Raw genomic sequence first — 17,996 nt, 5'->3', positions numbered from 1 at the left:
AAGACTCGCCAAATGCACCGCGATGAAACCACGCCTCAGGAAGAAAGGCCGATCTTTTGAAAGCGGACAGAGAAGCTCCACCGAAGTCGGGATGCTATAAGTCTCCCTGAGACCAATGAATGCACGATGTGTTATCGAACTCTTAACATCGATCCTCGTGCAGTCGAAGCCTACAGGAGCAGCAACGTCCCTGGTTGGGTACCACTCCATCTTATACAAGCACTTAGTCGAAGAAGTAGCTTCTATATTTGAGACCTTGGATGAAGCACGCCTTGACACCACAAAGGAGTAGTCACCCTCCGAACTGGCCAAGACGGTTTCCATAGCCTTCCCCGGATGTTCCGCAGTTGAACCTATTCGCCCCGGAAAAGCCTTCGAGTGGACGCCAGGCTCCTCAGACTCCGGCCCAAAAATGTCATCAAAACAAATCTCGTCAAGAACAGACTACAAGACCCCGCCATAGATCAACGAGATGAGCTGAGTGCCACCTTCTAGCGCACGCAAGCCTGGACAGAATCCACTCGACCCAGCCTGCCAAGCTGAGCCAAGCCTTACACGGCTAGGCTTGCCCTAGAGGTGGGCTGTGGGACTGAAGACCACAGCCAGGATAGTCGTGGTTGGGTGGTTCCGCCGCTGGAGCGGGGCCGCAAGGCAGCTCCCCCGCTGGACTGCTTGGCCGCGGCTCAGCCGTGTGGAGACGCGCTGCATGGGTGCAGCGGCTTCTTCGGTCGGTTGTAGTCGCGGTGTCTCGTCGATCGTCGTGATCATGTCTGGATTACAACAAGAATAATTTACAGAAAAATAAATTACATAAAACCTATACCCACCAAAATTTTGTGTGTACATAAAATCTAGAGAGCGAGAATCAAATATTCTACAATCAAACCCGAAAATAATTCGCATATACAATTATCGAATATAATCAAATATAATTTCATTCAAACCATTATTTAAAAGCATGAACGGATCAAACAAACAAGTAAATCAACTAGCTCTGATACCACTTGTTGGTGATTAATTCGCCTTAATAACCGTAAGTAAAATATAATTACGCTACTCGAAAGCTAATTAAGGTGGTTATCAAACAAGAATCTAGATTTACATGTGTGTACTATTTAAGTGTGAGAGCGAGCATGCAACCGATAAAAAAAATTAGATTACGTTCTAGTGGCACTTACTCGTTGGGTCACGAACTGAATCTTCAAGCTTTGACAAATCCGTCTTATGTCTTTATAAGACTACTCCTTCGTGTTGTTTCTGAAACTTCGGGATCAGCTCCAAGACGTCGTTGATGACGTTGTAGTCTTCCGAAACGTAATCTCCGAGACGAATATGAAATATGAGTGCGCACAATCTTTATCTCACTACGATCTCGAACAATGAATTCAGGTCGCACTGTGTTTATGGGATTGGAATCACGGAGTTTCGATGGCAATGGAGAGAGAGAAATTTCCGTCCACCACCGAGAGGGAATGGATGAAAGTTCTAGTGTAATTAGGTTCATATTTTCTCTCTCCTTGAACCCCTATTTATAGTAGTGGAATGGACAGGTTTTAGGAAACCCTAGTCTCCAATTAAAGATCAACCATTACATCTTTATTTAAATTCCTACTTTCTCTCTTAACCCTTAGATCATAATCTAGGGTATATTATTCCATAACATCTTCCTATAAATAAGGAATCTATTTAAAAAAGCAATATCTTATTCCATTTTAAATAGTGAGATAATATCAAATCTAATATTATCTCCTACATATTAGGAATTCAAAATATAGAGAGAATAAAGGCAAATATCTTATTTTCTTTTAAATATTATTCTCTCTTTATTTAAATCATGAAAGAGAAAAATTGTGCGTTTTCCCAATGTTCCCACTATGGGTATTTCGAATTTCATGTGCCCATGAGCAAAGGATTTCGTTTTTGGGCGTTTTCCCAATATACCCACTGTGAATATGGACAAATTAGTTGCTTCTCCATGGGCCTAGGAATTTTGAATTTTGTAATGCCCATAAGGCCCAATTCAAACTTCAATTAATTCTTTACTTGATCTAACAACAAATAATTAATTCCACTATAAATAGTTAATTCGACAAATAAACAAATTTTCGAATGTATGCTGCTAATCATATTACAACATGTGAGATTATAATAAAAAAAAATTATTATTAGAAAGTTCATATTCGTCTTTATCGAAGACGAATCGGGGACTATGGACCCAGTAGTTGAAGCTTAACGAATCTGCTAAAAAAGACGAAATAGTATTTTCCCTTTTTCGATCGATTCGTCTAATCTTAGTCAATACTCCACCGTGTAAGCTAAGACCGAACTCTGCTTTAATACTGGATTTATATACTGGAAGTATATAGTCAGTACGTGATCAAGATCCTCCAGGTTCAACCCGTATCGAGAAGAGGTCAATTATTCTGCTATACATTTCTCATACATATGAACCCTAAGCATTGTTGCTTCCCCAGCGAAAGATTCTCTCGAACGTTACTTACTTCGAGAGTGCGCGCAATCTATCGGTTATGGAATCAACTCTTAGGTGAGAGAACGTTTACCTTCTTTCAGGAAGGCTGGATTCCGTATCTGTGAAACACTTCCCTTTTCTGATCAAGTCCCGAGTTACCAAAACATATGTTTATGCAACCTCAATTGGCCTTTAACGCGATGAATCAAAGAACTAAGTAACAAGACCTAGAATTCCATGAACACTTCAGGATTTAGATCAAGTCTCACTTTGACCATCATAGTGACCCTGGTTGGTGCGTTGTAACGGTCCTTACACGATACATCCATAACCAAAGTTTTTCCGGATCGTACACTTACCACAAGTGTAGAATGCTCCCACTAAGTGATCGACCTTCACTTGTGTTCCACAAATGTGACTTCGGATATAGCTACCCAAGCTTGTATCAGTCACTGACCTTGTTTTAGTTCACCGTCCGAACTCTCAAGTGCCCAGCACGTGACTCGGTTTAATATGGAGATTAAGGATTGATGAATGTTTGTTGTAACTATTTGCAATAGTAGATAACATTTTCAATTCAAATAGATTATAAATGTCGAAACTTTATTTTATTAATATTTTAGTGAAAATTACAAATAAATCTTCTTGTGGGCAAGAATTCCTAACAATCTCCCACTTTGACCTAGAGAAGTTGTGGCATATATGTAAGACCCATCCCTTCTATGTGTTTCATGAACACACATTTGGGCAGCCCTTTAGTCATTGGATCCGCAACATTATCTAGCGTCGAGATCTTCATGACAGCCACGTCTCCCCTTCAAACTATTTCCCTTATCAGGTGATACTTTCGTTATATGTGCTTTCCTCTTTTATGGCTGCGAGGCTCCTTTGAGTTTGCAATGGCTCCAGTGTTGTCACAATGGAGTTGCACAGGCTCAATCATTCTAGGAACTACCTCCAGTTCGGTTAAGAAATTCTTAAGCCAAACAGCCTCTTTGGCTGCCTCAAAAGCTGCTATGTATTTAGCTTCCATTGTAGAGTCTGTGATACTGGATTGCTTAACGCTTCTCCAAACAATCGCTCCTCCATTGAGAGTGAACACTGACCCAGACGTAGACTTCAACATGTCACGGTCTGCTTGGAAATCAGAGTCATTGTATACTTGTATCACCAAGTCCTTACTTGTATATACTAGCATCGTATCCCTAGTTCTCTTAAGATACTTCAATATATGTTTAACAGCCCTCCAATGATCATGACCAGGATTTGACTTGTATCTACTAACAACTCCCACTGCATAGCATATGTCGGGCCGCGTACACAACATTGCATACAACAAGCTCCGAACTGCTGAAGCATAGGGTACTCGTCTCATATCTTCCTCTTCTTGCGGTGTCTTAGGACACTGCCTTTAGAAAGGGGCATCCCTGACCGCATTGGTAATAATGCGCCATGGGCGTTTTGCATCGAAAAACGTGCAAGTACCTTATTGATATAAGTACCTTAAGACAGAACTAGTAGTTTGTTCTTCCTATCACGAATGATTTGGATACCTAGAACAAAAGTAGTATTCCCCAAATCCTTCATTTGGAATTGCTTTACCAGCCAGGCTTTTGTGTCAGATAACAATGCTATGTTGCTTCCTATCAATAGGATATCATCTACATAAAGCACTAAGAAAACCACAACGTTACTTTTCGAGTACTTATACACACAAGGCTCGGAAAGACTTTGTTCGAAACCATAGGTCTTGATAACTTCATCAAACCTTTGATTCGAGGATCTAGATGATTGCTTACGTCCATAAATAGACTTCAATAATTTGCAAACCATGTGCTCTTGACCCTTTTGTATGAATCCATCTGGTTGAGCCATATAGATTTCTTCTTCCAAATAGCCATTCAATAATGCCGTCTTTACGTCCATTTGCCAGATCTCATAGTCATAATGAGCTGCTATGGCCAGAAGAATTCTGATGGATTTGAACATGGCTACAAGAGAGAAGGTTTCGTCGTAGTCGATACCTTCTCTCTAGGTTAAACCCTTAGCCACAAGTCTAATCTTAAAGGTTTCGACTTGTCCATTAGCTCTTTTCTTCCTCTTTTAGATCCGCTTGCAACCAATCACTTTGATTTGTTCAGGTGCATCTACTAGAGTAGGAATAGTTAAACTAGAAGCTAAGTGAAAACAAGAACGAGACAAGTTTTACGAAAATTGTCAAAAGGGTATTTTTGTCTCTTGTGACATAGGATGAAATGAATGTCAATAAATTTTTTGACATGGTCATTTGATGACATGCATCACTCGGCCAATATTAGTTTTATTGGGCCTTGTGGATTAATTTCATTTCATAAGAATTTTATTGAAAATTCTTAATGGGCCTTTTTCATGTTGTCATGAACAAGCGGAAAAGCTTCTAGAAGCCCTTTCTAGAAGTGTTTTGGGCGCCTACTACCCAAGAGAAAGAGAGAATATTTTGTGCATAAATGTATCTAGATACTTGCCAAAAGAAAAAGAGGAAGCAAATTTCCTATGCATGCATAAGGGAATTTCGGCCAACCTAGAGAAGGAACAAAATAGGAAACAAATCCAAGGGCTTCTAGAAGCCTTGTTGGCCGTGTGAATCAAAGGGGAAATGGGCAATATTTGCTCATGAATATGTGATATTCTATAGAAGAGGAAACTACCTTATTGAAGGTGAGACCTCTCCTATAAATAGGAGCCCCATTCTACACATTTCATTCACCCAAGTTTTAGAGATTTGAGAGCTTCTCTCTCTAGCTTGGCCGATCCTCTCTCCTTCTCTCTCTAAGTTCTTTTCGTTTTTGTTTTGGCACCTAGGTCCTCATTTGACCTAGCAAGTTTAGCTCTTAGACTTTTAGACTTGTTCTTGAGTCGAAGTGTTTAAAGTGCCCACACACTAATTCCTAATTTTCTCTAGTGATTATAGTGATATAAACTTTCGTGGTTGCTCGAGTTGGCGAGGAAAGAAATAGAGACGTGCTGCGAGGGAGACCAACGTTGCAACTTTCCAAAATCTTCTCAACGTTCAAGCTTCTAAAAAGGTTAGTAATCTTTTATGCTCATAATAGTTTTTATTTACATGTGCTTGCTCTTTGTATAGGTTAGTAAAAATCGTTTTACTTGTTAAAAGAAAATTTTTAAAATTCCGCCGCTTACCGAAGCGTTAAAATTTTTCTTAAACCCTAGATCAATTCCAACAAATGGTATTAGAGCTATGGTCAAAGATATGCATCTACATGTAATTAAAAATTATGAGCTTGAAAATCGTTTTCGAAAGTTTACCAATTTTGTGACAAGTTAGAATTGTTATCTTAGATTTTTTTTAATTTATTGCTCTTGCCTTTAAATTAAGAATCATGATGATTTTCTATAAGTTTGGGATGTTATTAAAACACATTAGAATCAGTTCTAAAAGTTTTTAATTTTTTATATTAAAAAACGTGTTTTTAAGTATGAGAATTTTTCGAGTAATTTTTGTGACTAGTTATATTGTCCTGCTAGTTTCTTTAATTTACTTGAATCGTTTTATTCTTGTTGTTATTTCTTTTATATCATGTTATTACCATGTTAATAAAACACAAATAAAAGATTTAACAACTTCTTAAAAAGTTCCGTTACACTCGATTCTTTTTACGCACTAAAAGACCGATCTTTAATTATTTCTGTTTTCTTCGAGTTGGAGTGAAAGCATCAGTAAAAGTGGAATAACGCTCTACTCAGAATTCTAAATTTAATGATTATTGAATCACATTAAAGGTCTGTCTGTCCTTTTTCCAATGCCACCGGTTTTGGGTCAAAAGGACATTGGAGCCGCTAGTTATGGCGATTTTACTCCGAGGTGCGCGGCTGTTCCGAAAGTCCAGTTTTTTAGAAATCCGGATTTTCATCCACACTACCATGAGTTATAGAACTCTAATGAGAAAATTTTCTTGAGAAAAAATGTTTTTTATAAGATTATAAACATGATGTGTAAGATTAAAATGTTTTGATTTTTGAAAATTTAATTGAAATTGAATTTTTACAAAACTAGTTTGAATTTTGAAAAACCGTTTTCATTTTCAAACTTAAAAATATTTTTTTCATTCAAATCAAATAAGTTTTCAAAAAAAATTTCAAAACTATATCTATGTCACATATGTTCAAAATCTATATGCTCTTGAAAATTTGAGTGGGAGGTCTCCTCGTAGACGAGCCGAAAAATAAAAAAGATGTGTAATCTCAAACTTTCAAGTGTTCGAGTGAGTTTAAGTTCACACTTCCCTCGTGTACTTTCTCGAATAGAAAATAGTAAAAGATCGAGTATGTACCATGTGCCTTTATGCACTAACACTGCTTTGAACATGAATTTCTAGGATTCTTTTCTAGTTGTCCGCTCTGTCGCTCTATAACTAGGAAAACCGTTTCCGAACTTATAACAGTCGATGTACCAACTCCAAAAACTAAGTGGGAGGATTATACTTGTTGTTTGTAACCCACGATCCCCAACACTAATGAAAGATGCAATTAACATGAGACTAAGAGCCGCTCTTGTGGCCCTCTCTTAAATGGGAGTACTCTAAGGCGTTTTTGCTTCGATCATTGCTCAATGAGCTACGTCCGAGAGTGAGACGATGATGACAAGGCCTCCCCTTAAGGGATTGTTTTTCAAAGTTGACCTTTTGAACTAAGTAGTTGGTTGCACACTTAGGCTAAATCCCTAGTAATCCTCCCTTGAGGCTCTGCGAAAGGATGTGAGTGATAAAATCAATTTAAAAGGTGGCTAGTCAAAATTGGTGTATTGACATCATGGCTAAGCATTAATGATGTGTCATTTACTTATAAATGGAGATTTTTTGCAGCCTTCTCTTGAGGGAGTAAATTATCGTTTAGTTTATAACACCTTTGGATTTTATCAAGTCTTAAATAAAACTTAAATCCTAAACCAAAGACTAATCATAAACTTGTTTCAACTTAATTAAGCAACATGTCTCTCAAACATCTCTCGATCATCCTTTCCTCGAACAAACTCGAAAACAAAAACTACGTAGATTCGAAAAATAACCTTGATATCATCCTTACCGTTAACAAGCACAAATGGGTACTCACCATCCCATGTCGTCCTCTGACGAATGATGTTCGACTCAAGAGGACAATGACGCCTTAGCGGCCTAGCTTCGATCCGATGAGATTGTGAGGTGCTATATCTTAGCATCTACGAATAATATGCTGAAACAACAACATCGTGACATCGAGACTGCCACTGACATGCTCTACAATCTCCATGAGATGTTTGGAGGGCAAAAGCGTCAAACAAGGCTAGAAGCAGTCTTACAGTTTATGAACTGTCGCATGTAGGCTGGGACTCCTGTCAGAGACCTTATGATACTGATCATTAGCTATCTGAATAAATTGGAAATCCTAGGATCTGAGATTAAAGGGAAGAATATCATAGATATGATCTTAGAAACTCTCCCTGAGTCTGTTGATACCTTCAAGCTTAACTACTCCATGAACAAGCTAGAGTACACTGTTACCGAGCTTATGAAGGAGCTTCACACTGCTGAAGGTCTCACTAAGAGAAAGAGTAGTCAAGGAGAGGCACATGCCACTGAGCATAAAAACTACTACAAATAAGCCTTTCTGGTGCGGAGGGGCATTAGGTGCGACAAGTCGCACCTAACTGGGCATCAGGTGCAACTTGTCGCACCCAAAAGGCTCCAGAAAAGAAAAAAAATTCGCTGATTTTAAGTGGTATTGGGTGCGACTAGTCGCACCCAATAGTTTTGAAAACTTTCGGGTGCGACAAGTCGCACCGGAAAGTCCAAAAAAAATTCAGCGCTCAACTTCTCCCCCTCATTTTTTTTCATTTGTCTGACGTGGAATTAATTTTTAAGTTTTTTTTTTTACTATCAGGTGCGACTAGTCACACCTGATAGTTTTTTTAGGTGCGACTAGTCGCACCTATTTGAGTATCAGGTGCGACTTGTCGCATCTGATTACTAGGGTTAGTTTATAAAACACAATTTCCTGGTTCGTCTTCCTCATTTGGTCACACCCGAAAAAACCAAACCCTCTCTCCCTCCCTCCGTGAGCCACCACTGCGAGCCACCACCGTGAGCCACCACCATCTCCCTCGCTCTCTCTTTTCCGAGGTACCACCGCGAACCACCACCTAGGCCACCCCGGCGAGCCACCACCGCGAGCCACTGTCCTCGCCGCGTCGCCTCAGCCCCGTCCTCGCCGCGTCGCCTCAGCCCCGTCCTCGCCGCGTCGCCTCAGCCCTGTCCTCGCTCTCTCTCTTTTCCGAGCCACCACCGCGAGCCACCGTCCTCGCCGCGTCGCCTCAGCCCCATCCTCGCTCTCTCTTTTCCGTGCCACCACCGCGAGCCACCGTCCTCGCCACGTCGCCTCAGCCCCTTCCTCCCCGCGTCGCCTCAGCCCCGTCCTCGCTCTCTCTTTTCCGAGCCATCACCGCGAGCCACCGTCCTCGCCGCGTCGCCTCAGCCCCATCCTCGCCGCGTCGCCTCAGCCCCGTCCTCGCCGCGTCGCCTCCGCATTGCCGCGCCTTGTACCTCGCAGCCCCGTCGGTTAAGGTTAGTGGTTATTTATGTTAATTAAATTAATTGATTAGTTATAGTAATTAGTTAGTTAAGTTCATAAATTAGGTAAATAAATTTGTTAAGTTGTTATTTATGTAATTAATTCACAGGTTTATAAAAATGCTAATTAGTTATTACATTTATTAATAAGTATGTTAATATGTTAGGTTAATAAGTAGTTAATTTAATTAATGAAGTATATTTGTGTTTAATAACTACATGTATTAATTATTGTAGTATAATTGTTAATATATATAGTGTTTATAATTAGTTTAGTTAACTAATTAATTTGTAGTGGAAATCAAATTGGTTAATAAGTTGTTAGTTTAGTTAACTAATTAATTTGTAGTTAAATTGTTAACAATTTGTACTTAATAATGAAATTGGTTATGTAACTAATTTTAAATTTTAAATGTTAGTTTAATTAAGATTGAAATTGGTTAATTGTTTAAACTATAGATATTGATAAAATGTTGTGATCGAACCACAGAGGCTCGGTTTAGGACTTAGTTAATTAATATGATAGTTTCTGGATGGATTTTAAATGTTTTTAAAGTAGTTTGCAGGTTTTTGGTTTAACAATATTATAGGGGAAACTCTGCCAAAATTTCGGTAGAGTTTTGAATCAATTAGAATCGAAATCCACTAGAAACAGTCCATTTTAAAAAACAATCCATTTTCCAGGATTTTGAGGCGCTTTAGTATCTTTCCCACAATTTCTACAATCCATTTAAAAAAATAAGATACCTTTCACAGTCTCTCTCTCAGTCTGACGCTCTCCCAACTGAGCTATCCCCGCTAACGAAACATATGTAAAGCACAAACATTCCGACAATTACCTTCATGAATAAGTTTTATATAATTAATCCAGCTTTAACGTATTTATTGTATTTAACAAAAATCTTACCTAAAAATCCTTAGTAGACAATTAATTATAACCAATGTGTATATATAAATATACATATACATAAACAAGAGAAGTCAATTGCATATTCAACTTCTTAATCTCCTGAAACATGAAATTAAAAAAAAACACTTAAAGATTCTACACAAGCATTTCTATTTATTTATTCGTGATTTCTCAATGTAATATCACGTAACATTCTATTTCTCGATGTTCTTTTTTTCGGTTCAAATAATAAAATATGTTTCTAAAGACAAAAAAAAAAGTTCTGACTTCTAGAGTTTAAAATATTTCTTTATAGCTTACAGAATATTTCTAGAGTCTAAATAAAATATTGAATTCCAAATCTTACAGAATTGAGTAAGTCAAATTTTAAAATGAAATTCACTTTTATTAGTCGTAATTTCCTTCTATCCCTGCCCTCTATTTATAGCTTGCCCTCTATTTTTGGCTTTTCAAGATCCTTGAATCTAGAAAAAAATCTAAGATTTAATTAACCACTTTATTTTTATATTAATTCTTATAATAAAAAGAATCATAACAACTATATTCTATTTGTTATAATAAAATAGCTAATATTCTCTGTTATTTAAATAAAGTTTATTATCTACCAAATCATATTTGTAAATTATTTATTTTATTTATGAAATATCCCAACCTCCAAGGTTGTAAATAAAACAAAATTCAAAAAGCTTTGCGGACTAATTTAAGTGCTCTTTATATCATTGGAGGCCACCCGGCAGAACAATACCGTGAGCCTTCCACAATTTATCTTTAGCTCCGAATCTGTTGGTCCCCTTAGCCGAGAAAACCAATTATCATACATTAAGCTGATAAGAACATATACTACACTTGGTCGTAGCCAAAAGGCCAAAAATCTCCCACACTTGTGTTTAATACGCCCCCTCAAGCTCAACCTGGAGACGCAAGGTTAAGCTTGGAACACAATGACATGAATCTGGGAACACTCAGTGGTGTCGTCCACGTTTTTTTGTTTTCTAATTTTGTTTTCTTCTTATAGGATGTCGACTAGAGCAGGTGGAGGCGAGGATCCACCACAGACACCGGGATCCTCCGTATCGAAGAACACACGTGGACCAACGAAGGGTCTCGTGTCAGCGAGAGCAGGGGTAGGGACTCCTGGTGCGAATGTAGATCGCTACGATCGGCGACACATGATGTTCTACCAGGACATCAGGGAGCAAAATCCCTTGATCGGCACCTTCTCGAACCGTCTTGGAAACTTGATCAAGGCGACGTTTCAAGCAGACGCAAATGACTGGAATGAAGTCGAGCCTCAGCATGTGACGGCCGTTACGACCGCAATCCATAACGAGTTCCGTTTTGTGTACGAGTATCCTGCAACTGGCGAGAGAGTGCCAGGTGATTGCATTCGCAACGAGATAGAGTCTACTATCATTTTCGAAATGAAGCGGTTGCGACGCAACCAAAAGTCAAATTTATCATCTAGATTCTTCAACAAGTTTTGCGAGAAAATAGAGCTCGCCAGAGAAGAAACACCAAAGGGCTATACGCACGAGGCTTGGTTGAAGGCAATAGAGGTGTTCAACACACCAGAACATAAGGTATGAGTTGAACATGATTTTTTTTTCTCATCGAATCGAATTAAATGAATTTATGTCTCGCAGGCAAAGGCTGACCGCAACCGACAAAATGCGAAGAAGAAGCAGACAAAGGCCAGACAAAGGTCGATACCTTTTTTCGCTCATCGACAGAAGAGCGTAAGTTGTTTAATTTTTATTAACATTAGACACATTAGTCTTATTTTGATGATTAAAACTTGCAGAGGAAGGAGGATGAGACATTGTCCTCCGCATTAGCGACGTGGGAGAAAAAGCATCAAGATATTAACGGCAACTGGACAACGCCCTTCGCGAGTCAACAATTTGTAAGTTATTTTATTTAATTACTTAATAATAATTATATAATAATTTTATTTGGTTTTTTTGTAAAGGCGCGAATCAACGCCCAAGTTGCAGATATTTTGCGACAAGCGGAGGAGAGAGGCGAAGAGGTGAGCCTCGAACGCGCAGAGGAGTATGCGATGCATGACGTTCTCGGGCCACGCCGTGATTGGGATGTCGGGATAGGACCCACGACACCAGTTGGGGCTTTGAGTGTGGCTTGAGCTCAAGATGGAAGCTCGTCTGGTTCGTCACCTCAGTCACGCACCGATCCAGTACTGTATACCAAGTTGCAAGCTCAGTTGGCAGCACAACAAGCTCAAATGGCGGCACAACCAATGCAGATGGAAGAGATGCAGCGACAGCTGCTTTCGTTTACACAGATGCATACTCAGGCTTCCCCTACGCCGACATCAGCGGCAATGGCTGATAATGAAACGCCAGGTTCTGCGGAGTTTCAGCGTGATCGTCCTAGCGGTAGCAGCAATGGCCGAGGAGGAAGCAGCAGTAGTGGCCGCGGAGGCAACATATTTAGAGGAAGAGGAAATTCTTCTATAGATAAGTTTTATAGGCAACAACGAAAATAGTTGCACTTGTATATTTTTATATTAGCAAACAAACTCGTATTAGTTGCTTGTATATTAAAAATATTTTAATATGAAATATTAATTTCTAATTCTAATTATAATTCTAATAATATTAATTTCTAATTCTAATAATATTATATTCTAATTCTAATATTTGTAATTTTTTTTTAAAATAAATTGGGAATTGGGTGCGACTAGTCGCACCCAATACTATGGCGGGAAGGGTATTGGGTGCGACTGGTCGCACCCAATAAGTTGGTGGGTAGGCTATTGGGTGCGACTAGTCGCACCCAATACGTTGGCGGGTAGGGTATTGGGTGCGACATGTCGCACCCAATAGTCAAATTCCCTCCTTTCTCACGGAAAAATAGGCGCGACTTTAGATGCGATAAGTCGCACCCAATAGTGTCGCACCTAATAGTATATACTATTGGGTGCGACATGTCGCACCCAATAGTATTAGCTGCGGACTATTAGGTGCGACTCAGTGGGCATCAGGTGCGACTTTTGTCGCACCTGATGCCCATATTTGTAGTAGTGAAAGCCTCCGCCTCTGGATCTAAGAAGAGACCTCGCAAGGCCGAGAAAAAGAACTGTCCTACCTATCTCAAGGCAAAGGAACATAGTATTGTACTAATTACCGAAGCATGCTTAGTAGCTGATAATGTATCAACGTGGATTCTTGACTCCGCTTCTACTAACCATATTTGTTGTTCTTTGACTGGTTTCAAGAAAACAAAAAGCTTAGAGGAAGGCGACTTCTGTTTCAAATGGGGTGATGGGAGGCCGGTGTCTGCGAAGGCTGTCGGATCGGTGACACTGTCTTTTGAAGACCGCACTTTAAACTTGAATAATGTTTATTTTGTTCCTACCTTTGGGAAGAACTTGATATCCGTTGCTCATCTTCTTGAGCAAGATTATTGTTTAAAGTTCATTAAGAATAGAATTCGTATTTCGTTTCCAGATAATTCTTTTGTCACTATTGCATGTATGAAGAATGCTCTTTTTACATCTATCCCACTCAACCTTCTCTATTAAACACCGAAATAGATAATGATCTAGTTAGGGAGCCAAAGAGGATCAAACTTTCTAATTCCTCCGATCTAACAAACTCAACATATCTATGGCCCTTAAGACTTGGTCATATCAGTCTAGATAGGATTAAGAGACTTCTGAGGGACGGTCCACTCCAAGCCTCTGCAATAGGTTCACTACCTACTTGTGAATCCTGCATAGAAGGAAAAAATGACTAACCGACCTTTCTCCGATAAGGATCGAAGAGCCACTGAGTTGCTGGAACTAGTACATTCTGATGTATGTGATCCGCTTAGCCAACAGGCAAGTGGAGGATACGAATACTTCGTTACCTTCACCGATGATTACTCGTGATATGGTTTTTTCTATTTGCTCAAACACAAATCCGAGACCTTTAACGTATTTAAGGTCTTTAGGGCTTTAGTGGAAAAGCAAATTGGCAAAGTGATCAAAACACTTCGATCTGATCGAGGTGGTGAGTATATGTCTGGAGAGTTCGACGACTTTCTTAAAGAAGAAGGTATCGCTTCTCAACTTACTGCAGCTGGCACACCTCAACAAAACGGAGTGTCAGAGAGAAGAAACCGAACACTTATGGAGATGGTTAGATCAATGTTGGGGATATGCCCCCGAAACTGCCGCTTACATTCTGAACCAAGTTCCGTCCAAAACGGTTCCTGGTACTCTTTATGAGCGATGGATTGGCCTTAAAGTAAATCTTGGCCGCATCAAAATTTGGGGTTACCCCGAACACGTGCTAAGGCAAAAGGCTAGCAAGTTGGCTAGTAGGTCAGAATTGTGTCTGTTTGTTGGATATCCAAAGGAAACCAAAGGTTTCACATTCTATAGTCCCGAGGACGATAAGACTTTCGTTAGCACGAATGCTCGTTTCCTTGAGGAGGACTTTATGAAGGATGCAAAACCTAGAAACAAAATTGTGTTTGAAGAAAAGTTGGGTGAGGAAGCTTCTACCTCATCTGTAAGAACTGTTCTTACCCCAACTGAAACACAACCTAACTCATCAGAATCTCATCAAGTAGTACTTCGACGTAGTGGGAGGGCTACTCAAAAGCCTGACAGGTACATGTCTTATGGAGACTCTCTCGTAGCCGTCTCCGACATGGATGACCCTATTTCCTATAGCCAAGCGATGGCTTGTTCTGAATCAAACCTTTGGCTTGACGCCATGAAAGTTGAAATGCACTCGATGTATGTCAATAGAGTCTGGAAACATGTAGACCTTCCTGAAGGGATAAACCCATAGGGTGTAAGTGGATATACAAGAAGAAAAGGGGTCCGGATGGGAACGTCGAGACGTTCAAAGCACCACTTATGGCTAAGGGTTATACCCAACAAGAAGGGATTGACTATGAAGAAACCTTCTCGCCAGTCGCAATGCTTAAATCCATCCGCATACTTCTATCCAAGGTTTGTGAGTTGCTTAAGTCCATTTATGGAATAAAGCAAGCATCTAGGTCATGGATTATTAGATTCGATGAAACTGTGAAAAGCTTCGGCTTTTAACGGTCAATACATGAGCCTTATGTTTGCAAGTTAATACATGAAGGCAAAGTTGTGTTTCTGGTATTATATGTCGATGATATATTACTCATAGGTAACGATGTGGTTAGCAAAGCAATTCGATATGAAGGATCTAGGAGAAGCCACGTACATTCTAGGGATCCAAATCTTTCGAGATCGGAAAAACCGGACCCTGTCGCTCTCTCAAGCATCTTATATTGATAAGGTAATGGATCGCTTCTCGATGCAAAACTCCAAGAAGGGCCAAACACCCTTTAGGCATGGAGTCTCACTCTCTAAGGACCAGTCTCCCAAGACTGCACAAGAGACTGAAGACATGAGGAAAATTCCTTACGCCTCTGCCGTAGGAAGCCTCATGTATGCTATGCTTTGCACTAGACCTGATATATGTTCCGCCGTTGGCGTAGTTAGCCGTTTCCAATTCAACCCTGGACCCGAGCACTGGATTGCTGTTAAGCATGTTCTTACGTATCTTCGAAGAACTAGGAACTTGATGTTTATATACTTAGGTACTGACCTGACTATGACGGGATATACCGACTCCGATTTTCAAGCGGATAAGGATTCCAGGAAATCCACTTCGGGATCTGTGTTCATCCTTAATGGTGGAGCTGTTGTGTGGAGGAGTATTAAGCAATCTTGCATTGCTGACTCCACAATGGAAGCAGAATATGTGGCTGCTTGTGAAGCATCCAAAGAGGCTGTATGGCTTAGAAAATTCCTTAAGTATTTGGAAGTAGTTCCAAACGTCGACGAGTCCATGACCCTTTATTGTGATAATAGTAGGGCTGTCGCTAACTCAAAGGAACCTCGAAGCCATAAGCGCTCTAAACATATTAAGAGGAAATACCATTTGATTCGAGAGATCGTGCAGCGCGTAGACGTGGAAGTGAAGAAGATCTCAACGGTGGACAACCTAGAAGATCTATTCACCAAGGCCCTAGCGAACAAGGTCTTCGACCAACATCGAGAGGGATAAGGCGTGAAGGACTACACACATCTTCTTTGAGTCAAGTGGAAGTTTGTTGTCAATGGTGCCCACAAGAAGAGTTGTAATCTTTATTTTGTACATTTGATGTAATAAAGTCTCATGAAGACTCTTGCTTGTAATTGCTTATTCATTAATAAAAAGTTTAAACGTTCATTCATTCCTCCTTGTCTGTTTGAAGCTTTATCATAAAACATTAGTCTTTAGTCCATAAACAAACTTAACAACTTACTAAGAGACAAATGTAGATCTGCATGAACAAACTCTTCGTAGTTTGCTTAAAACGATATATTCGCAATCTAAGGGTCAAAGGACTATTGACCTCAGTACGATTGTTAGGAGAATCTATGATGTCTGGTTATGGGGCATTGAGAGTTGGAGACTCTATAGTTCTTCTAGGTATCTTCCGAAGGTACTGAATTGACCAGTGCACTTCTAGAGATAAAATAAGAACAAACCATATAACCTCTTATGTCACGAAGTCACTACGTATGAATTGCATTGTGCTTACCTTAATCCTGAAATGAGACACGCCATTTCACAGCTTACGTATTCTCATTTGAGAAAGTCAGAGTTCGGACTCACTATGTGATTCTGAACAGGGCCTATTGGTGAAGTACTAAGTTGTGAGAATGTCATGAGTAACTTTGTAAAGTTCTCATAGATATGGAATTCATGTACAAGATTGCTGAAATGCAATATATATCACATCATGCTTTGTTCCTTGGAGTGTGAATAAATGAACTGGCCAGTGTCCAAATTTAGTCCTGACTCTTTTGGATGAAACAATGTGACTTGTCAGCTCCTCGTCAATACATTGTTTCTAACTTATTCACAAGCGACAAAGGAGTTGAGGAAATAACAGCTAGATGGGTAAAATGGTAATTTCGTAAATCCCGACTAGCTGATGATATTCATGAAGGGTAAACATAGATAATATTCAGTGGATCCGCTCATCATAATTTGGTTGAATTCTTGAGTAGAAAATAAATTCATTTGAACCGAGAGATTTTCAGTGTCAACTCTTTAGTGGAGTCAGTTGACATTAAGTTAAACTAGGAAAACGTTTGTGAACTTTTGAGTCCAAGTGTTTAGCTCAAGCGTTGTTCATTTGTATCCATGAGGTCACTGTCACAAATCACATCGAGTAGGAATAGTTAAACTAGAAGCTAAGTCAAAACAAGAACGCGACAAGTTTTACGAAAATTGTCAAAAGAGTATTTTTGTCTTTTGTGACATAGGATGAAATGAATGTCAATAAATTTTTTGACATGGTCATTTGATGACATGCATCACTCGGCCAATATTAGTTTTATTGGGCCTTGTGGATTAATTTCATTTCATAAGAATTTTATTGAAAATTCTTAATGGGCATTTTTCATGTTGTCATGAACAAGTGGAAAAGCTTCTAGAAGCCCTTTCTAGAAGTGTTTTGGGCGCCTACTACCCAAGACAAAGAGAGAATATTTTGTGCATAAATGTATCTAGATACTTGCCAAAAGAAAAAGAGGAAACAAATTTCCTATGCATGCATAAGGGAATTTCGGCCAACCTAGAGAAGGAACAAAATAGGAAACAAATCCAAGGGCTTCTAGAAGCCTTGTTGGCCGTGTGAATGAAAGGGGAAATGGGCAATATTTGCTCATGAATATGTGATATTCTATAGAAGAGAAAACTACCTTATTGAAGGTGAGACCTCTCCTATAAATAGGAGCCCCATTCTTCACATTTCATTTATCCAAGTTTTAGAGATTTGAGAGCTTCTCTCTCTAGCTTGGCCGATCCTCTCTCCTTCTCTCTCTAAGTTCTTTTCGTTTTTGTTTTGGCACCTAGGTCCTCATTTGACCTAGCGAGTTTAGCTCTTCGATTTTGAGACTTGTTCTTGAGTCGAAGTGTTTAAAAGTGCCCACACACTAATTCCTAATTTTCTCTAGTGATTATAG

General features: G+C 39.5%; 1 pseudogene; it reads right to left on the bottom strand.

The window, feature by feature from the left end:
- Positions 1-10,696: 10,696 nt before the first annotated feature.
- On the bottom strand, positions 10,697-10,858 carry LOC149407977 (U2 spliceosomal RNA; annotated as a pseudogene).
- Between the last annotated feature and the right edge of the window lie 7,138 nt (positions 10,859-17,996).

This window comes from Urtica dioica, chromosome 1, assembly GCF_054948205.1.
Source record: "Urtica dioica subsp. dioica isolate 48M chromosome 1, U.dioica_male_clone48M_v1_H2, whole genome shotgun sequence".
Taxonomy (NCBI): Eukaryota; Viridiplantae; Streptophyta; class Magnoliopsida; order Rosales; family Urticaceae; genus Urtica; species Urtica dioica.
Note: the sequence above shows the minus strand (reverse complement) of the source record. Positions and strands in the feature narration are given on the sequence as shown.